Raw genomic sequence first — 21,269 nt, forward strand, 5'->3', positions numbered from 1 at the left:
ACATGCCAACTTGGTCAGGCGTGTCCTACCTTATACTTACAACGCACCCTGCCCGTGGGCCTACCATAGGGGTGACTAACATGAAGTTAAGGGAAGGTTTGAGGGACTGGCAAGTAGGTATACTTGCGCAGCCCGTGTGACAGTACCAGACTGCACGTGGGTCTCGCAATGACCGACCCGTAGACATTCTTTTACGAGGCCGCTTTTGTGGGTGGCACAACACGTGCTGCAAGCCCACGAGCGGCATTTGGATTTACAAGCCCCGACACTGCTGGTGCACTAGACTAGGGACTGACAGTAAACCAAATAAGCCAAACATGGATACAATCGATACATCAATTTAACATCGGGAGCACTTGCGCTGTGGCACTGATCAGCGGTGGCACGGCGCCCAAAGCATTATCCAGCAAAACATCGTAAAACAGTGGAGGCAAACAGAAAAAAAGGAGGAGAGACTCAAGCCAATGATGTCAGGTCCAACACGTGTCACCTCCAGCTGAAATGTGGGGAGAACTACCCTTGACCTAGGGAGTCCTCATCACTAAGGCGGAAAAATCTGGACAGACCATCAGCATTGGCGTGATCTGTACCAGGGCGGTGTTCCACCGTAAAGTCCATCCCCTGTAGGGAAATGGACCACCTCAACAGTTTTGGATTCTCACCCCTCATCTGCATCAACTATCTGAGGGGCCTGTGGTCTGTCTGAACCCGGAAGTGAGTCCCAAACAGGTAGGGTCTTAGCTTCTTCGGCGCCCAGACCACAGCAAATGCGTCTCTCTCTACCGCACTCCACCTCGTTTCCCTGGGGAGTAACCTCCGACTGATGAAGGCTACAGGCAAGTCTCGGCCCTCTTCATTCACCTGAGCTAGAACAGCCCCCACGCCATGCTCTGAAGCATCCGTCTGGACAATAAATTCTTTCGAAAAGTCGGGTGCCTGGAGTATAGGTGCTGTGCACATTGCAGTTTTCAGGGTGTCGAAGGCCGTTTGACAGGCATCAGTCCAGATCACGTTTCGTGGCTGCTTCCGGGAAGTCAGCGAAGTCAAGGGGTGCACAATGTTACCGTAATCCTTGACGAACCTCCTGTAATAACCCGTGAGTCCTAAGAAGGCTCTCACCTGAGTTTGGGTTTTGGGCGGTGCCCAGGCCAGGATGGTGTCAATCTTGGGTTGCAGGGGGGCAACCTTGCCGCTCCCTACTTGGTGCCCCAAGTACACCACAGAACCCTGCCCAATCTGGCACTTACTGGCTTTGATTGTGAAGCCTGCTTTGCGCAGGGCCAACAACACTTCCTGGAGGTGGAGCAAATGTTCCTCCCAGCTGGCGCTGAACACTGCGATGTCGTCCAGGTAGGCGGCACTGAAATCCTCCAGTCCAGCCAAGACCTGGTTGACCAACCTCTGGAAGGTGGCAGGGGCATTCTTCATCCCAAAGGGCATCACCTGGAACTGGTATAGCCCATCTGGTGTGGAGAATGCTGACCTCTCTTTTGCCCCATCGGTTAAGGCGATCTGCCAGTACCCAGACGTTAAATCAAACGTACTAAGGTACTGGGCAGCCCCCAACCGATCAATGAGCTCATCAGCTCTGGGGATGGGGTGCGCGTCAGTCTTCGTGACTGAATTGAGTCCTCGGTAATGCACGCAGAACCGAAGTTCTGGTGAAGCACCAGGCGCTGCAGCCTTCGGGACCAAGACCACTGGGCTGGCCCAAGGACTGCTAGAGGACTCAATCACCCCTAACGCAAACATTTTGGAGACCTCCTCCTTAATGTATGCTCGAACCTTGTCAGTCACCCTGTAAGCCTTGTGCTTCACAGGAGGGCTGTCTCCGGTGTCAACGTCATGGACACACCAATGAGTGACACCCGGAACCAAGGAAAACAGATCCGGAAATTGTCCCAACAGGTGGCGACAATCCTGTTTCTGCTCAAGGGTCAGTGTGTCAGAGAAGACCACACCATCCACTGACCCGTCTTGCTCTTTAGCACACAGGAGGTCAGGAAGAGGCTCACTCTCCTCCTCCATTCCAGCGTCTGTAGCTAGGAGCATGCCCACTTCGGACCTTTCTAAGTGGGGCTTCAAACGGTTGACATGCAGGACCCGCAAGGGGTTCCTGGGAGATTTCAAGTCCACCAGGTAGGTGACATCGCTCTTCTTCTCCACAACCTTAAACGGTCCAGTCCACCTGTCCTTGAGCGCACAAGGTTCCACAGGGGACATGACCCATACTTCTTGACCAGGCTGAACCTCTACCAGAGTGGCATTCCGGTCGTACCAACGCTTCATCTCCTCCTGGCTGGCCTCCAGATTTGCCTGAGCAAGTTCTCTGAAGCGCCGAGTCTGGTTCCGAAAGGCCAGCATGTAACTGTATACATCCTGGGGAGGTTTCCTGTGAGATTGCTCCCAGCCTTCCTTGACCAGACTCAAAGGCCCTCTTACCGGGTGACCGTACAAAAGCTCAAAGGGGCTGAACCCGAGAGACTTCTGCGGCACCTCACGGTAAGCAAACAACAGGCATGGCAAGAGGACGTCCCATTTCCGCCTCATTGGTTCTTCAAGACCCATGATCATGCCTTTAATGGTCCGGTTGAATCTTTCAACCAGCCCATTTCCTTGAGGGTGGTAAGGAGTGGTGAACTTGTAGGTTACCCCACACTCCTTCCACAGAGACTTCATATAGTTAGAAATGAAGTTGGTGCCCCGGTCTGACACCACCTCTCTGGGGAACCCCATCCGGGAGAAAACACCCATCAGTGCCCGTCCCACCACGGGGGCCGTCACTGTTCGGAGAGGGATGGCTTCCGGGTACCGTGTGGCATGGTCCACCAAGACCAGGATAAACCTGTTGCCCAGGGCTGTCTTGGGGTCCAGGGGCCCAACAATGTCAATACCCACCCGGTCAAAGGGGGTACTGACCACTGGAAAAGGTTGGAGGGGAGCCTTCTGCTTCCTTCCACTTTTCCCACTTGCCTGGCAAGTGTGACAAGTCTTACAATGGATGTCTACATCCCTTCGCATCTGAGGCCAATAAAAATGGGTGACAAGCCTGTCATAGGTCTTGTCCTGCCCCAGATGCCCAGCTAACAGAACGTCATGAGCCAAACCCAGTAGGAAGGCTCAGAAGCGCTGGGGTACCACCAGCACACGGGCTGATCCAGGCTCAGCAGCCTTAGGCTCGCTATACAGGAGGTCGTTCTCCCAGTGCACAAAATGTGACCCTGACTGATCACCTGAGGATTGGGCTGAGGCCTGCTGCCTTATACCCACAAGAGAAGGGCACACCTTCTGTTCGGCACAGAATTCCTCCCTGGAGGGACCACCATCCTGCTGCCAATGGGTCAGCTCGGGCAGGTCTCCCAGTTCGGCAATTTGTTCCCCTGTGGGTTCCAGGGCATCCCCCTCAGGGTCTACCTCCTCCTGGACCACGGGAACTGCGGGGGCCGGTTTCCCGCGCCTCCTGCCTCTTCTCTTCACAGCTGGGTCCTGGGCCATACTTTCAGGCTCCGGGACCCCATCAACACCCTTACTCGCTGTCATCGATTGAGTGGTTGCACACACCCACTCTGGCACACCCAACATTTTCAAGTGCGTCTCCCTCTCCACCTTAGCCCAAGGGGAGTTTTCTAAATCATTGCCCAGGAGACAATCGACAGGCATGGCGGGCCTCACAGCAACCTGAAGAGTACCTGAAACCCCCCCCCCCCATTCAAAGGAAGCTTGAGCTACCTCACACTCTTTCTGGGAGTTGTCAGCAGCTATCACAGGGTAGAATGCGTGGGGAACCACCTGCTCTCTGGACACTAAGTGACACTTGACAGCTGTCACACTCGCTCCGGTGTCTCTGAGAGCTTCCACTCTATGGCCATTAATGGTCACCCACTGCCTATATTTACTAGTGCTACTAGGCAGAGGGGGTGGAGGGACCATTTGCATGTCTCCTAGCGAGACCAGGGACATTTCTGTGGGACCCCTCCCACCAGGGACAACCATCTCCTCCCCTCCCAGGGCTACACTCGCAAACTGACGGGGGGTGCACGCGGCGGTGCATTCGAATTCTTCATGGGACACTGGGGGTCATAATACCGGTGTCCCACCTGCCCACAAACGTAGCAGGTTAGGGGGCCCCTATGAACAGGTTTACCCATCGGGCCCCTGGCTTCTTCTCAGGGGGAGGCTGGGAACCTTTCCCTTGGTTCCCTTGGGGATTACTTTGGGGCACTTTCTGAGACTCCTTCTGCTTACCCTTGTCCCCCCCACTCTTCTGCTGGGGACCCTGCCCACCTTTGGCTGAGTCTCCCACTGGACCCTTGTGGACCCTGGTACTGACCCAGCGGTCCGCCTCCTCAGCAAGTTTTTTAGGGTTAGATATCTTGCTATCAATAAGGTGCTGGCGCAGCTCTGGAAAACAGTTATTAGACAAATGCTCCCAAGCAAACAAATCATAAAGAGCTTCATAACTTTCCACTTTGCTGCCCTTTACCCAACCATCCATGGCTCTGCAAAAATAAGACACATATTCAACCCACGTCGTACCAGGCAACTTCTTACATTCTCTAAAAGCTTGTCTGTACTTCTCGGGGGCTAGGCCATACCGCAACATTAAAGCATCTTTCATATGAGCATACGACATCCTATCCTCAACAGGCATGTCTAACAGGGTATCTCTCCCCTCATTCAAAAAGCGACCCCACAACCCCGCTCCCCAATTCTTCTCAGGGACCTGGTGGGCCAACAATGCTAACTCATATGCTTTAAATCACTGACCAATATCTTCGTTCCTATGATAATCTTTTATCACATCTTTGGGAAAATAAAACCTACTTTCTGCAGGCACAGATGGGATGCTGTCACCAGAGGGGTTCAATTCTAACTTCTTAGCTTGGATGTCCAACTCCCTCAACTTGGTATCACGCTCCAAAGCTAACTTCTCTCTTTCAAAATCTAACCTTTTGGTCTCCAAATCAGCTTCTCTTCTACCTCTTGCATTTTCCAACTCCAACTGCCCATTTATCTTTAGCCTTGCCATTTCCATATTGTATGCACGCTCCTTCGCCCTTTCTTCTCGTTCTTCAGGGGAAAGACCTTTGGAGGAAACACTGCTTCCGGGAGAGGACTCAGGCCCATTCACTGGCGCCTCCTCTTCCCCTTCCACTGGCGGTACCACCACCGGATCAGTGGGATCTCTGGCCTCCAACCAGGCCTGCAATGCTTTGAGATATGTTTCCTTAGCCTTGAGACCTTTGGTAGAAACTTTAAATTTCTTGCAAAAGGATTTCAGCTCCTCCAATCTGTAGACGTTTATCTTCGCTCTATCAAATTCCTCCTCAACAACAACAAGGGTAGTGACTCCGGTGTCACTCATGGTCAAAACTGGCAGTGTTAAAAAAATCAAGCTTCAGAAAAGCGGAGAACCAAAAATGGAATCCTTCCAAGTAGATTGTGGCTGCGCTATGGTCTGCTTTCGCTATGTAGCGCACACTCATCACTGCACATGGGTCATAAATGCAAAGTTCAAATCCTCACCGCTGACCCACCAATGTTAGAACCGGCTGTCTCTAGTTGGCAGAGGTATACACTTCTGACAAATAGGGACACACCTTTTCTAGTCAGGGCAAGGGGATCACACACTTTGATAACCCCTGCTCACCCCCTTGGTAGCTTGGCAGAGCAGAACAGGCTTATCTCAGAGGCTGTGCGTTAAGCATTTATGACCACATACAGTAATAAAGTGAATACACTACAAATGGACACGACACAGTAGTATTATAAAAATAAGGATTTTTATATAAGGCTTAGCACAAGACCAAATAACGACAAAAATATACACAATCTTAATAAATAAAAGTTCAAATGCGGATGCTTCTTTAGGACAAAGTCTTTTCGTATCAAAGCAATTCTTCTTCTTGGAAACACAGTTCTTAGCAACAAGGTAACCCACATGGGAGCTACACGACGTCGAGGCAAAGTTAATCTAAAGGTTCGGCGTCGACCGCGAGGAGCGCTACGTCGAGCCCGGAGTCACACGGACCCCCAACAACACAGTACCTTGGAAAATGAAGCACACGATGATCAGCGGCGTCGAGCAATCCGGCGTCGCGTCTTCGATGTCGATTAGGCCTCAGCAGTCGTGGATGTCGATGATTCTGTTGCAAGTGTGAGCAGCGCTCACGGCGTCGAGAGGGCACGAGGGCGATGCGATCAGCAGCGGTGCAGACACGAGGTCCCTTGGAGCTGGAGCCGAACTCACTACTCACTGGCGTTGCTGCGTGCGTCGATCGGGCCCGGCGGCAGGCGTCGAGGAAGCGGGACACTGGAGCCGTTACTCACTATGTTGAGCTGGATTTGGCGACGTCCGTCGGCGTCGAGATTGCTGGTTCTTTCAGAGGTGCTGGATTCACAGGTTCCAGCAAATAGCACTTTAAGCAGATGAAGTCCTTTAGCCCTGTGACTTCAGCAGGAGACTGGCTCTCTTCCAGTCCTTGGAGATTTTCTTAGCAAGCGTGAGAGTACACACACAGTTCCTCTCTCCTGGTTCCTTGGCAAAAATAAAGAAGCACTGCAGGATTCCCCCCCAGCAAACAGCACACTGGCAGAAGGGGTAGGCAAGTCCTTAGATCAGCAGGCTTCTTGTCCTTGGTTACAGGGTTCCTTGTCAGAAGTGATCTGATTTCTTAGTTTAGGGGTCCTACTCTTATACCCCTTTTCGGCTTTGATCCCTTTGTCCATGCAGGGGAATTTCCCAACATCCTGGGTCTGTTGTGGGTGGAGCCAGGCAGAAGCACCTGGCTTATTCACTGAGCGGGGCTGGGTCCTCAGACGCCCAGCAGAAGGTGGAGCCAGCATTGTCACTGGCAGGAGCAGAGCTATCGGCCTCCTGGCAGGAGGTGGGGCTAGGATCGTCCATGGCAGGCACAGAGCCATCCGTCGCTTGGCAGGAGGTGGAGCCAGCATTGTATCAGGCAGGGCAGGCTATCAGCAACTACTCTCCCCCTACTCTCAACGCAAATGTCCTACTCATCCCACACTGACTCATCCAGACCTCTGGAGCCACCCAGCTCCTGTCACACACACGCAAGACCAGCAGAAACCAGAAATGGTTAGACAAGAAAATAGGCACTTTCTAAAAGTGCTATTTTCAAACCCAGAGTCGAAAAACCATCCATACCAACGGATGCGTAATTAAACCCCGAGTTCAGGGATACCAAACTCGACATTGCACCATGCTCCCCGACCCAACTAGGATCATAGCATTAATAATCCCGGCGGCCCATTCTAACTAATGGAGAGCAGGCTACCTCGCAATAGTGAAGAACGAAGATGGCTGTTGTTCACTATCAGGACATGCCAACTTGGTCAGGCGTGTCCTACCTTATACTTACAACGCACCCTGCCCGTGGGCCTACCATAGGGGTGACTAACATGAAGTTAAGGGAAGGTTTGAGGGACTGGCAAGTAGGTATACTTGCGCAGCCCATGTGACAGTACCAGACTGCACGTGGGTCTCGCAATGACCGACCCGTAGACATTCTTTTACGAGGCCGCTTTTGTGGGTGGCACAACACGTGCTGCAAGCCCACGAGCGGCATTTGGATTTACAAGCCCCGACAATCCTGGTGCACTAGACTAGGGACTGACAGTAAACCAAATAAGCCAAACATGGATACAATCGATACATCAATTTAACATCGGGAGCACTTGCGCTGTGGCACTGATCAGCGGTGGCAAGGTGCCCAAAGCATTATCCAGCAAAACATCGTAAAACAGTGGAGGCAAACAAAAAAAATGGAGGAGAGACTCAAGCCAATGATGTCAGGTCTAACACGTGTCCCCTCCAGCTGAAATGTGGGGAGAACTACCCTTGACCTAGGGAGTCCTCATCACTAAGGCGGAAAAATCTGGACAGACCATCAGCATTGGCGTGATCTGTACCAGGGCGGTGTTCCACCGTAAAGTCCATCCCCTGTAGGGAAATGGACCACCTCAACAGTTTTGGATTCTCACCCCTCATCTGCATCAACCATCTGAGGGGCCTGTGGTCTGTCTGAACCCGGAAGTGAGTCCCAAACAGGTAGGGTCTTAGCTTCTTCAGCACCCAGACCACAGCAAATGCGTCTCTCTCTATCGCACTCCACCTCGTTTCCCAGGAGAGTAACCTCCGACTGATGAAGGCTACAGGCAAGTCTCGGCCCTCTTCATTCACCTGAGCTAGAACAGCCCCCACGCCATGCTCTGAAGCGTCCGTCTGGACAATAAATTCTTTCAAAAAGTCGGGTGCCTGAAGTATAGGTGCTGTGCACATTTCAGTTTTCAGGGTGTCGAAGGCCGTTTGACAGGCATCAGTCCAGATCACGTTTCGTGGCTGCTTCCGGGAAGTCAGCGAAGTCAAGGGGTGCACAATGTTACCGTAATCCTTGACGAACTTCCTGTAATAACCCGTGAGTCCTAAGAAGGCTCTCACCTGAGTTTGGGTTTTGGGCGGTGCTCGGGCCAGGATGGTATCAATCTTGGGTTGCAGGGGGGCAACCTTGCCGCTCCCTACTTGGTGCCCCAAGTACACCACAGAACCCTGCCCAATCTGGCACTTACTGGCTTTGATTGTGAAGCCTGCTTTGCGCAGGGCCAACAACACTTCCTGGAGGTGGAGCAAATGTTCCTCCCAGCTGGCGCTGAACACTGCGATGTCGTCCAGGTAGGCGGCACTGAAATCCTCCAGTCCAGCCAAGACCTGGTTGACCAACCTCTGGAAGGTGGCAGGGGCATTCTTCATCCCAAAGGGCATCACCCGGAACTGGTATAGCCCATCTGGTGTGGAGAATGCTGACCTCTCTTTTGCCCCATCGGTTAAGGCGATCTGCCAGTACCCAGACGTTAAATCAAACGTACTAAGGTACCGGGCAGCCCCCAACCGATCAATGAGCTCATCAGCTCTGGGGATGGGGTGCGCGTCAGTCTTCGTGACTGAATTGAGTCCTCGGTAATCCACGCAGAACCGAAGTTCTGGTGAAGCACCAGGCGCTGCAGCCTTCGGGACCAAGACCACTGGGCTGGCCCAAGGACTGCTAGAGGACTCAATCACCCCTAACGCAAACATTTTGGAGACCTCCTCCTTAATGTATGCTCGAACCTTGTCAGTCACCCTGTAAGCCTTGTGCTTCACAGGAGGGCTGTCTCCGGTGTCAACGTCATGGACACACCAATGAGTGACACCCGGAACCAAGGAAAACAGATCCAGAAATTGTCCCAACAGGTGGCGACAATCCTGTTTCTGCTCAAGGGTCAGTGTGTCAGAGAGGACCACACCATCCACTGACCCGTCTTGCTCTTTAGCACACAGGAGGTCAGGAAGAGGCTCACTCTCCTCCTCCATTCCAGCGTCTGTAGCTAGGAGCATGCCCACTTCGGACCTTTCTAAGTGGGGCTTCAAACGGTTGACATGCAGGACCCGCAAGGGGTTCCTGGGAGATTTCAAGTCCACCAGGTAGGTGACATCGCTCTTCTTCTCCACAACCTTAAACGGTCCAGTCCACCTGTCCTTGAGCGCACAAGGTTCCACAGGGGACATGACCCATACTTCTTGACCAGGCTGAACCTCTACCAGAGTGGTATTCCGGTCGTACCAACGCTTTATCTCCTTCTGGCTGGCCTCCAGATTTGCCTGAGCAAGTTCTCTGAAGCGCCGAGTCTGGTTCCGAAAGGCCAGCATGTAACTGTATACATCCTGGGGAGGTTTCCTGTGAGATTGCTCCCAGCCTTCCTTGACCAGACTCAAAGGCCCTCTTACCGGGTGACCGTACAAAAGCTCAAAGGGGCTGAACCCGAGAGACTTCTGCGGCACCTCACGGTAAGCAAACAACAGGCATGGCAAGAGGACGTCCCATTTCCGCCTCATTGGTTCTTCAAGACCCATGATCATGCCTTTAAGGGTCCGGTTGAATCTTTCAACCAGCCCATTTCCTTGAGGGTGGTAAGGAGTGGTGAACTTGTAGGTTACCCCACACTCCTTCCACAGAGACTTCATATAGTTAGAAATGAAGTTGGTGCCCCGGTCTGACACCACCTCTCTGGGGAACCCCATCCGGGAGAAAACACCCATCAGTGCCCGTCCCACCATGGGGGCCGTCACTGTTCGGAGAGGGATGGCTTCCGGGTACCGTGTGGCATGGTCCACCAAGACCAGGATAAACCTGTTGCCCAGGGCTGTCTTGGGGTCCAGGGGCCCAACAATGTCAATACCCACCCGGTCAAAGGGGGTACTGACCACTGGAAAAGGTTGGAGGGGAGCCTTCTGCTTCCTTCCACTTTTCCCACTTGCCTGGCAAGTGTGACAAGTCTTACAATGGATGTCTACATCCCTTCGCATCTGAGGCCAATAAAAATGGGTGACAAGCCTGTCATAGGCCTTGTCCTGCCCCAGATGTCCAGTTAACGGAACGTCATGAGCCAAACCCAGTCTGAAGGCTCTGAAGCGCTGGCGTACCACCAGCACACGGGCTGACCCAGGCTCAGCAGCCTTAGGCTCGCTATACAGGAGGTCGTTCTCCCAGTACACAAAATGTGACCCTGACTGATCACCTGAGGATTGGGCTGAGGCCTGCTGCCTCATACCCACAAGTGAAGGGCACACCTTCTGTTCGGCACAGAATTCCTCCCTGGAGGGACCACCATCCTGCTGCCAATGGGTCAGCTCGGGCAGGTCTCCCAGTTCGGCAATTTGTTCCCCTGTGGGTTCCAGGGCATCCCCCTCAGGGTCTACCTCCTCCTGGACCACGGGAACTGCGGGGACCGGTTTCCCGCACCTCCTGCCTCTTCTCTTCACAGCTGGGTCCTGGGCCGTACTTTCAGGCTCCTGGACCCCATCAACACCCTTACTCGCTGTCATCGATCGAGTGGTTGCCCACACCCACTCTGGCACACCCAACATTTTCAAGTGCGTCTCCCTCTCCACCTTAGCCCAAGGGGAGTTTTCTAAATCATTGCCCAGGAGACAATCAACAGGCATGGCGGGCCTCACAGCAACCTGAAGAGTACCTGAAACTCCCCCCCATTCAAAGGAAACCTGAGCTACCTCACACTCTTTCTGGGAGTTGTCAGCAGCTATCACAGGGTAGAATGCGTGGGGAACCACCTGCTCTCTGGACACTAAGTGACACTTGACAGCTGTCACACTCGCTCCGGTGTCTCTGAGAGCTTCCACTCTATGGCCATTAATGGTCACCCACTGCCTATATTTACTAGTGTTACTAGGCAGAGGGGGTGGAGGGACCATTTGCATGTCTCCTAGCGAGACCAGGGACATTTCTGCAGGACCCCTCCCACCAGGGACAACCATCTCCTCCCCTCCCAGGGCTACACTCGCCAACTGACGGGGGTGCACGCGGCGGTGCATTCGAATTCTTCATGGGGCACTGGGGGTCATAATACCGGTGTCCCACCTGCCCACAAACGTAGCAGGTTAGGGGGCCCCTATGAACAGGTTTACCCGTCTGGGCCCCTGGCTTCTTCTCAGGGGGAGGATGGGAACCTTTCCCTTGGTTCCCTTGGGGATTACTTTGGGGCCCTTTCTGAGACTCCTTCTGCTTACCCTTGTCCCCCCCACTCTTCTGCTGGGGACCCTGCCCACCTTTGGCTGAGTCTCCCACTGGACCCTTGTGGACCCTGGTACTGACCCAGCGGTTCGCCTCCTCAGCAAGTTTTCTAGGGTTAGATATCTTGCTATCAATAAGGTGCTGGCGCAGCTCTGGAAAACAGTTATTAGACAAATGCTCCCAAGCAAACAAATCATAAAGAGCTTCATAACTTTCCACTTTGCTGCCCTTTACCCAACCATCCATGGCTCTGCAAAAATAAGACACATATTCAACCCACGTCATACCAGGCAACTTCTTACATTCTCTTAAAGCTTGTCTGTACTTCTCGGGGGTTAGGTCATACCGCAACATTAAAGCATCTTTCATATGAGCATACGACATTCTATCCTCAACAGGCATGTCTAACACGGTATCTCTCCCCTCATTCAAAAAGCGACCCCACAACCCCGCTCCCCAATTCTTCTCAGGGACCTGGTGGGCCAACAATGCTAACTCATATGCTTTAAACCACTGACCAATATCTTCGTTCCTATGATAATCTTTTATCACATCTTTGGGAAAATAAAACCTACTTTCTGCAGGCACAGATGGGATGCTGTCACCAGAGGGGTTCAATTCTAACTTCTTAGCTTGGATGTCCAACTCCCTCAACTTGGTATCACGCTCCAAAGCTAACTTCTCTCTTTCAAAATCTAATCTTTTGGTCTCCAAATCACCTTCTCTTCTACCTCTTGCATTTTCTAACTCCAACTGCCCATTTATCTTTAGCCTTGCCATTTCCATGTTGTATGCACGCTCCTTCGCCCTTTCTTCTCGTTCTTCAGGGGAAAGACCTTTGGAGGAAACACTGCTTCCGGGAGAGGACTCAGGCCCATTCACTGGCGCCTCCTCTTCCCCTTCCACTGGCGGTACCACCACCGGATCAGTGGGATCTCTGGCCTCCAACCAGGCCTGCAATGCTTTGAGATATGTTTCCTTAGCCTTGAGACCTTTGGTAGGAACTTTAAATTTCTTGCAAAAGGATTTCAGCTCCTCCAATCTGTAGACGTTTATCTTCGCTCTATCAAATTCCTCCTCAACAACAACAGGGGTAGTGACTCCGGTGTCACTCATGGTCAAAACTGGCAGTGTTAAAAAAATCAAGCTTCAGAAAAGCGGAGAACCAATAATGGAATCCTTCCAAGTAGATTGTGGCTGCGCTATGGTCTGCTTTCGCTATGTAGCGCACACTAATCACTGCACATGGGTCATAAATGCAAAGCTCAAATCCTCACCGCTGACCCACCAATGTTAGAACCGGCTGTCTCTAGTTGGCAGAGGTATACACTTCTGACAAATAGGGACACACCTTTTCTAGTCAGGGCAAGGGGATCACACCCTTTGATAACCCCTGCTCACCCCCTTGGTAGCTTGGCAGAGCAGAACAGGCTTATCTCAGAGGCTGTGCGTTAAGCATTTATGACCACATACAGTAATAAAGTGAATACACTACAAATGGACACGACACAGTAGTATTATAAAAATGAGGATTTTTATATAAGGCTTAGCACAAGACCAAATAACGACAAAAATATACACAATCTTAATAAATAAAAGTTCAAATGCGGATGCTTCTTTAGGACAAAGTCTTTTCGTATCAAAGCAATTCTTCTTCTTGGAAACACAGCTCTTAGCAACAAGGTAATCCACACGGGAGCTACACGACGTCGAGGCAAAGCTAATCCAAAGGTTCGGCGTCGACCACGAGGAGCGCTACGTCGAGCCCGGAGTCACACGGACCCCCAACAACACAGTACCTTGGAAAATGAAGCACACGATGATCAGCAGCGTCGAGCAATCCGGCGTCGCGTCTTCGGTGTCGATCAGGCCTCAGCAGTCATCGATGTCGATGATTCTGTTGCAAGTGTGAGCAGCGCTCACGGCGTCGAGAGGGCACGAGGGCGATGCGATCAGCAGCGGTGCAGACACGGGGTCCCTTGGAGCTGGAGCCGAACTCACTACTCACTGGCGTTGCTGCTGGCGTCGATCGGGCCCGGCGGCCGGCGTCGAGGAAGCGGGACACTGGAGCCGTTACTCACTATGTCGAGCTGGATTCGGCGACGTCCGTCGGCGTCGAGATTGCTGGTTCTTTCAGAGGTGCTGGATTCACAGGTTCCAGCAAATAGCACTTTAAGCAGATGAAGTCCTTTAGACCTGTGACTTCAGCAGGAGACTTGCACTCTTCCAGTCCTTGGAGATTTTCTTAGCAAGCGTGAGAGTACACACACAGTTCCTCTCTCCTGGTTCCTTGGCAAAAATGAAGAAGCACTGCAGGATTCCCCCCCAGCAAACAGCACACTGGCAGAAGGGGTAGGCAAGTCCTTAGATCAGCAGGCTTCTTGTCCTTGGTTACAGGGTTCCTTGTCAGAAGTGATCTGATTTCTTAGTTCAGGGGTCCTACTCTTATACCCCTTTTCGGCTTTGATCCCTTTGTCCATGCAGGGGAATTTCCCAACATCATGGGTCTGTTGTGGGTGGAGCCAGGCAGAAGCACCTGGCTTATTCACTGAGCGGGGCTGGGTCCTCAGACGCCCAGCAGGAGGTGGAGCCAGCATTGTCACTGGCAGGAGCAGAGCTATCGGCCTCCTGGCAGGAGGTGGGGCTAGGATCGTCCATGGCAGGCACAGAGCCATCCGTCGCTTGGCAGGAGGTGGAGCCAGCAGTGTATCAGGCAGGGCAGGCTATCAGCAACTACTCTCCCCCTACTCTCAACGCAAATGTCCCACTCATCCCACACTGACTCATCCAGACCTCTGGAGCCACCCAGCTCCTGTCACACACACGCAAGACCAGCAGAAACCAGAAATGGTTAGACAAGAAAATAGGCACTTTCTAAAAGTGCTATTTTCAAACCCAGAGTCCAAAAACCATCCATACCAACGGATGCGTAATTAAACCCCGAGTTCAGGGATACCAAACTCGACATTGCACCATACTCCCCAAGCCAACTAGGATCATAGCATTAATAATCCCGGCGGCCCATTCTAACTAATGGAGAGCAGGCTACCTCGCAATAGTGAAGAACGAAGATGGCTGTTGTTCACTATCAGGACATGCCAACTTGGTCAGGCGTGTCCTACCTTATACTTACAACACACCCTGCCCGTGGGCCTACCATAGAGGTGACTAACATGAAGTTAAGGGAAGGTTTGAGGGACTGGCAAGTAGGTATACTTGCGCAGCCCGCGTGACAGTACCAGACTGCACGTGGGTCTCGCAATGACCGACCCGTAGACATTCTTTTACGAGGCCGCTCTTGTGGGTGGCACAACACGTGCTGCAAGCCCACGAGTGGCATTTGGATTTACAAGCCCCGGCACTCCTGGTGCACTAGACTAGGGACTGACAGTAAACCACATAAGCCAAACATGGATACAATCGATACATCAATTTAACATCGGGAGCACTTGCGCTGTGGCACTGATCAGCGGTGGCACGGTGCCCAAAGCATTATCCAGCAAAACATCGTAAAACAGTAGAGGCAAACAGAAAAAATGGAGGAGAGACTCAAGCCAATGATGTCAGGTCTAACACGTTCACCATGTCCGCTTTGCTACACATGCCCGCCTGCGAGCCCTACAGCTCCAACTTATGTGAGTGGACACGAGTTGGGCAGGTGCTGGCAAGCTGGGAAACCAGCTACGGCCAGGCACCCTTGCAAGTGACCCATAAACAAGAAGATGCCAGTTCAGACTGCCTAATAGTTCAGACGGCCGCGCTTGGTGAAGACACTAGATACACATGGTTGCAGAGGCCGGGGGAGCCTGATCTCAGGAATTATGTTTTTCCCCCCACTTGTGGCTGGCTGCCCTAAATAAAACGAACTTGAACACATTAATAAAAAAAGTGAAGGAGTGCGTGCGTTTCTAATCTGCTTTCCTTTGTCTCATCAGGGCTACGCTAGGCTGGGCACTGACTTACTTTTTCTCTGCGTCAGAAGAGTTGGCAAGAGTCAGCTAGTTAGTGGTGCAGGTGTTCAGCAGACGCAAACCGACTCGGACCTCGCCCACAGCAATGCTGGCCACTGGGCATGATACAGGCTACCTCAGACAGGTAGGTGTGTGTGTTCAAGGAAGCTGGGAACCACACCGCAGCGGTAAGGCAGTCGGCTGTGGTCCAGTTAGCTGCCGGTCACACACGCCTCCCTAGTTTTGCTTCTTGAATCCTCGCTTCCTTCCAGGAGGTGACATCACATCGCCCCCGCAGCGCCACATCTAGTTATCACAGAGCCACTAGCTGACTGGGGCAGGCCCAGACCGGGTGCCTCTTTATGATTGGGCAGAGCACTACCTTGTCCGGGGGACCTCAGGCCGGGCCTGGCTGTAGTCAGTGAGTGACACAGCCGCTCAGGGCGGGAATTACAATGCAGCAGTGCACAAGATTAACTAATTGTACTGAGCCAGTGCTGTTGGCAGTGCCCCGGTCGGCAAATCTGCGGGGACCAGCATAGCTGGCGCAGGCTACAGGTGCGCGCTAGCAGCCTGGCATTGCCAGTTACTTTCAGCGCTGGTTACAGCAGAGAGGCAGTGGCATGATTAAAATGCGTGACAATGCATTTAAGTGCAGTGATGCGGCACACGACACTGAAATGCAGTAGTGTCAGATCTGATGCGTGATACTTGGCAGGACTGGGACACGGTTGCTGGCAGCAAATTGTTTAGAAAAAAATTGTTGTAGTTTATATCATAGATCTCAGAGTGCAGGAAGTGCTGGCGGAGGCAGGGGAATGGACCTGCTCAAGCCTGGCTGGCGCGGCAGGTGGTGTGGCTGAGGCCGTATGGGTGTGTTCACCGCCGGGGTGGCACAGCAGGGAAGCTCAGTGTTACCAGATTTTGAGGCCCGTCCCAAGCCCAAAGCCCCTCAAGTATAAGTCCAAATTCAGCAGAAATAGTCATCTAACATCTAATGGATTCTAATGCACTTTTTATTAAAACAATACAGAAACACAAAATTAATCCTATACCATTTTTTGCCCAAACCACATTCCTTTTTAGTGAAACTACAACATTTTAAATACTTAGCACGCTGGGAACATGCACCCCACAGAACCATTCAGAGTTATTCCATTCAGCATCACCCCTTTAAAATTCCATGGCATCTCATATGACTGCGCTTTAAGCATCATGTATTGATTCAAAATGCATATTACACTTGTAAAAAACAACATATCATTTAACATACAGAATGCTCTTTTTCGTTGTACATATGCCCCTGGTAAGGAAACTATGGAGGATAATGTATTTGCTGGAGGGATCCATGTTATGTCTAGTCCCAGTTTTTCATTTAAAGATAAAGGTTAAGATAAGGGGCAATCTGACCTCCTTTTGATCGAGTGGCCTGGAACCTCACACCTAAATGTAAATGCCACGGAGGGAAACAAAAGTATGCTACTTGTTATCTCTTCACAGGTACTTATGTGAGGCATGCTTTTGACTTTTTTCAGTCCCTTTATATAAGTGCATGAACTGTAAAAATGTCAGATGTGTTGGTCTGTCTCAGTATTTACAGACATAATTTAAATAGCACTATTTAATTTCTTTAATAGCCCTACTCAACCCAATGCAGGGTGTCAGAGTGCTTTACATAACATACACATTGACAATAAATCATGCAAGTGTGTAAATCAATGTACAAGATGTGTTGCATGACTCAGTGAGAGTTAAAAGATGTAGCAGTCACATATCCTACATAGCTAGAGAGCAAAGCTTTAACAGCAAGGCGGACTAATAGTCCTGCTCCTCACATAAGTTTCCCAAATTCAAAGTTCCTGCACACTGAAACCCCAGCACCAGCCGTTACGTGATGTCTCTGTGTTCCAGATCATGAAAGATGCAGCTGCAAGTGGGTGTGCGCCAGGCAAAGAAGTCCAAGATACTCTTGTATTTTGAAAAGTCTTTATTTTCAATTAATATTTTCAAAGTGTTAATAACACATTAAGCTCAGCCAATGCGTTTTGTTCTCTCACTGTTAACTTCATCAGGGCTGAAATTGACATGTAAAAGGACACAAATCAAAAACACATAATAAGTCACAAAACAAAACATAAAAAACTGTAAAAGGACAGAAGGGAAAAACACAAGAGTACAGACAAGAAACACTAATATGCTTTAAAGTGGAATTCCTAAGTGACATATTCCAAGACAATGGTAATAAGACATACAACAAACCAACAGGACATCCATATATAAAAATCACATTTAAAGCACAAAGGCACACAATCCATTAGCAGGAAATTTAAAAGTTGCATGCCGAAGTTGCTGACATGTTACATTAGTGTAAATAGAGACAATGTGCAGGGAAATCACTGCAGACCTTGTTGCGTTCTAATCTAGGACCCTGATCGATACTGTGACCTTATGCTTCTATACAGCTATAATCCCCTTATACCCCTATATTGGCATAACCGATCAAATGCAATATTCAGAAACTCGTCTCTGGCCTCACACGAACAGAGCCACATTTCAGAATCGCTTCCTCTGCCACTTCCTTTGCAGCTAATTAGTGCAATGACATAGCAGAAGTTACTATCTAAGATTCCTAGATTAACACTCTGAGTTCTTCAACAAGATAAAAACTCAGCAACCTGGGAAAGCCCCGCTTGCTATGTTTTGATTAGTAATAGAACTCTAATGAGCACTGATAGACAATCACTTCCTAGTGACATCTTTATTGACGTCTTATGTCCAAAAACTTACGTCAAACAAGGCACCTTTCAGGTATAAATATTACCAACGTTGCCTTAAGCAAACGCTGCTGTTTTCGCTGAAGTTGCTGCTGTTATGCTGATGACAGCATCGCTGCTATCACTACTGCTATCGCTGCTAACGAGCGAACGATGGTGTGGTGAACTTAGGAGCTGAACAGCCGTCCCCTGCAAGAGCCCAGCAGATGCAAGCTGCCCGCGGACGCTGCCCCTCCTCTTCCTCGATGCGCTGAGAGAGACGCTGTCTTTTCTCCTGCAGAGAAATCTAGCTCTGGCGTTTCTAGTCTACCCTTGCGGGTGACTGGGATATCGAGCCCCTGAAGGAGATACCAGACCTCCATCATTCTATTCCAGAGGTATGGTGTTGACTAAACCCTTAGAGAGAATTCTTGAAGCAAACCTTGGCAAAACCAACTTAACTTAAAGCTACTTACTTACTCCCCTCCCAAGTATTAGGCTTAGGTCAGGTACACTAGGGTAGGCGTAGTTAGAAGCACCAGTTGAGTATTTTAGCCTAATGTACATATGAATGTATATATGTTTTATTCATTTTAAACCATTGTATGGCTAAGAAACCATATCTATGCTTTTACAGTATTATTTCGCAATACTCATCTTACTGTACGTACTTTTTGTAATAACAAGTCTTGCAATTGTGGCAATTCATTTCTCTTGTACGAGAAGAAAGACTGTTCAATAAATGTTACCCTTTATTGAAAACGCCCGTCTCTCTATTCTCTACATATTGTGAAAGTAATCTGCACAATCACTGACTGAGTAAAATAACTGTCTATTGTTCACACGACTCTAGAGATTGACTCTTATCTGAGGAGCAAAGTTGTCATGTTGCACGGTTGTTGGAAAACTGAATCCCTTCTTGTCTGTACCAGGGAAGCTGATCACTTCCTATTCAGTCAAGAAAGTTTCCAGGGACCTCTGAGCTAGTTGGTAACAAACCCAATTAAGTTTAGCATAGTCAGTAGAGGCCTGGAAGATCCGCACTTCTACGTCGATACTACTGTTTATGTTATTCCAATGCGCAGGGCCTATTGGGAAAATAAGAACTACATTACATGGCGCCCAAACGTTTGGTAAGGCGATAAACTAACGCAAGACGTTAGAGTAACTCAGTCGTGCATTTTTCACACAGACCCCTTTCTCCCGTAAATACTCCAATAGACGTCTGGAGTGGGTGAAAGGTTAAAATCCGCCGGAACTCAGTAGGAAGAGATTCCTATGTAAAGCTCTGGTTTATTCAACGTTGAAGGATACAGTGTTCCATAATTGCACCTAATCGTTGTCTCCTTGGAGACCTGCTCTGCAAAACCTGCATTTATAGAATGTCAGAAGAAAACAACGGAACCACTGGGGGTGCAGTAAATGCGACTCAGCAGGGTCCCGACAGGACTACTGAACCGGGTGCAATAATCATCCCGGTCAATTTAAGAAAATCTATAACGTTAAAACTTATAGAAAATGGACTGACACCACAAGGTGGTACAGTGATTTTCGTGATAGAGGCACACGAATATCGGCAGACAGAGGTATTCTATTCATGGATAAACTTTCCAGCGGCAAACGCTAGAACAAAAGAGTTTCACTAATACAAAATAGAGAAACCACCGGAAGAGTACGCTCCTTTCGAGGAGACTGAAATCCCACTAAAATACCAAGAACATTTATTTTGGTTTAAAGGCGCCCTAAAACATAATGATCATATTACCAGGCTCGGTCCACTAGGTAGACCAGGAGCAACGTGGCCGGTTCTAGCCAGCTACACCCCACATCCGGACATTGCAAAAATGTCAAAAGAAGAGCTGTTAGTACAGCTAAAAACACTTATAAAAATACATAGGCAATTAGTCCAATATGTAATGCGGACTGCAACAGTCCAACCAGCTGTTAATGTACCACAGCTGACCCCTCACCAGGGAAACACTAATAAAATCACACCACAGAACATACAATCATGTCTTGGTAAAACACCCGTAAAATGGGAACAAATTCCTTTCTGGTTAGCGCAAAAAATCACTCAAATAGAGGCAGTATTTCCGGATACTACCCCTATCGAGAAACACAGAATCTTGACCATCTGCCTTCCTATGGGAATCGCACCACACGTGGAGGACTGTGACACTTGGGGTACAGTCTTTGCTTCCATGTACACAAAAACACATGGTGTTCCGTCTATGGCGGTAATACCAGATGTACTAAGACAGATCAAAATGAATACGGTCCAGAACCTGCTTTAACTCTTGGTATGAAATTACTGAAAGACTTCAAGTAGGTCTCGGCTATATTATTAGCCAACATAAAGGGAGAAGCAGCATCTGTGGCGATCCGCCAGAAGTTGAAGGAAACAGATATAACTGATCAACCAATTGAGCTTGCCAGAATCATAGAGAAATGCTATGAAGAATTAGGTACAGACAGCTTGGATGGGAAACCAGTAAAGCCCCAACTGCTCGAAAATCCTGAAAAATTATTTATTACAAATAATTCAAATACTCCTAAGAAGAGCTGGGATGGAAATAAACAATCCACTCCCAAGGAAAAAGTTTTCCAGTCCAGAGGAAGGTCTCCTCGACGGAGGGAAAGAACTCCGACTCGAGAACACCAGTCTCCCCAGAGGGAGCCCTTTGAGAAAAGATATAACCTTAGAAATAGGGATAATTTGAAAAAGCCTGATAGATATCAAAGTATTGATACACGTCACTCTCGATCTTTTTTGCAGAAATCGGAAAGAAGAGGACGGTCAGACCCAGGAGAGCACACCAAGTCCAAAGACAAGGAACCTGCTCAGAGTAAAAAATCTCAATTTCCAAAAAAGAAGGTAGCCAGTATTAGAGTAATCAACCATGCCGAGAATACTGAGGACGCAGTTGAAAAACGGGGAGTGGGCACAGACAATGCTAGACAGTGCAGCAGAAATCACT

The sequence above is a fragment of the Lissotriton vulgaris genome, chromosome 1_1 (genome assembly GCF_964263255.1).
Source record: "Lissotriton vulgaris chromosome 1_1, aLisVul1.2, whole genome shotgun sequence".
Taxonomy (NCBI): Eukaryota; Metazoa; Chordata; class Amphibia; order Caudata; family Salamandridae; genus Lissotriton; species Lissotriton vulgaris.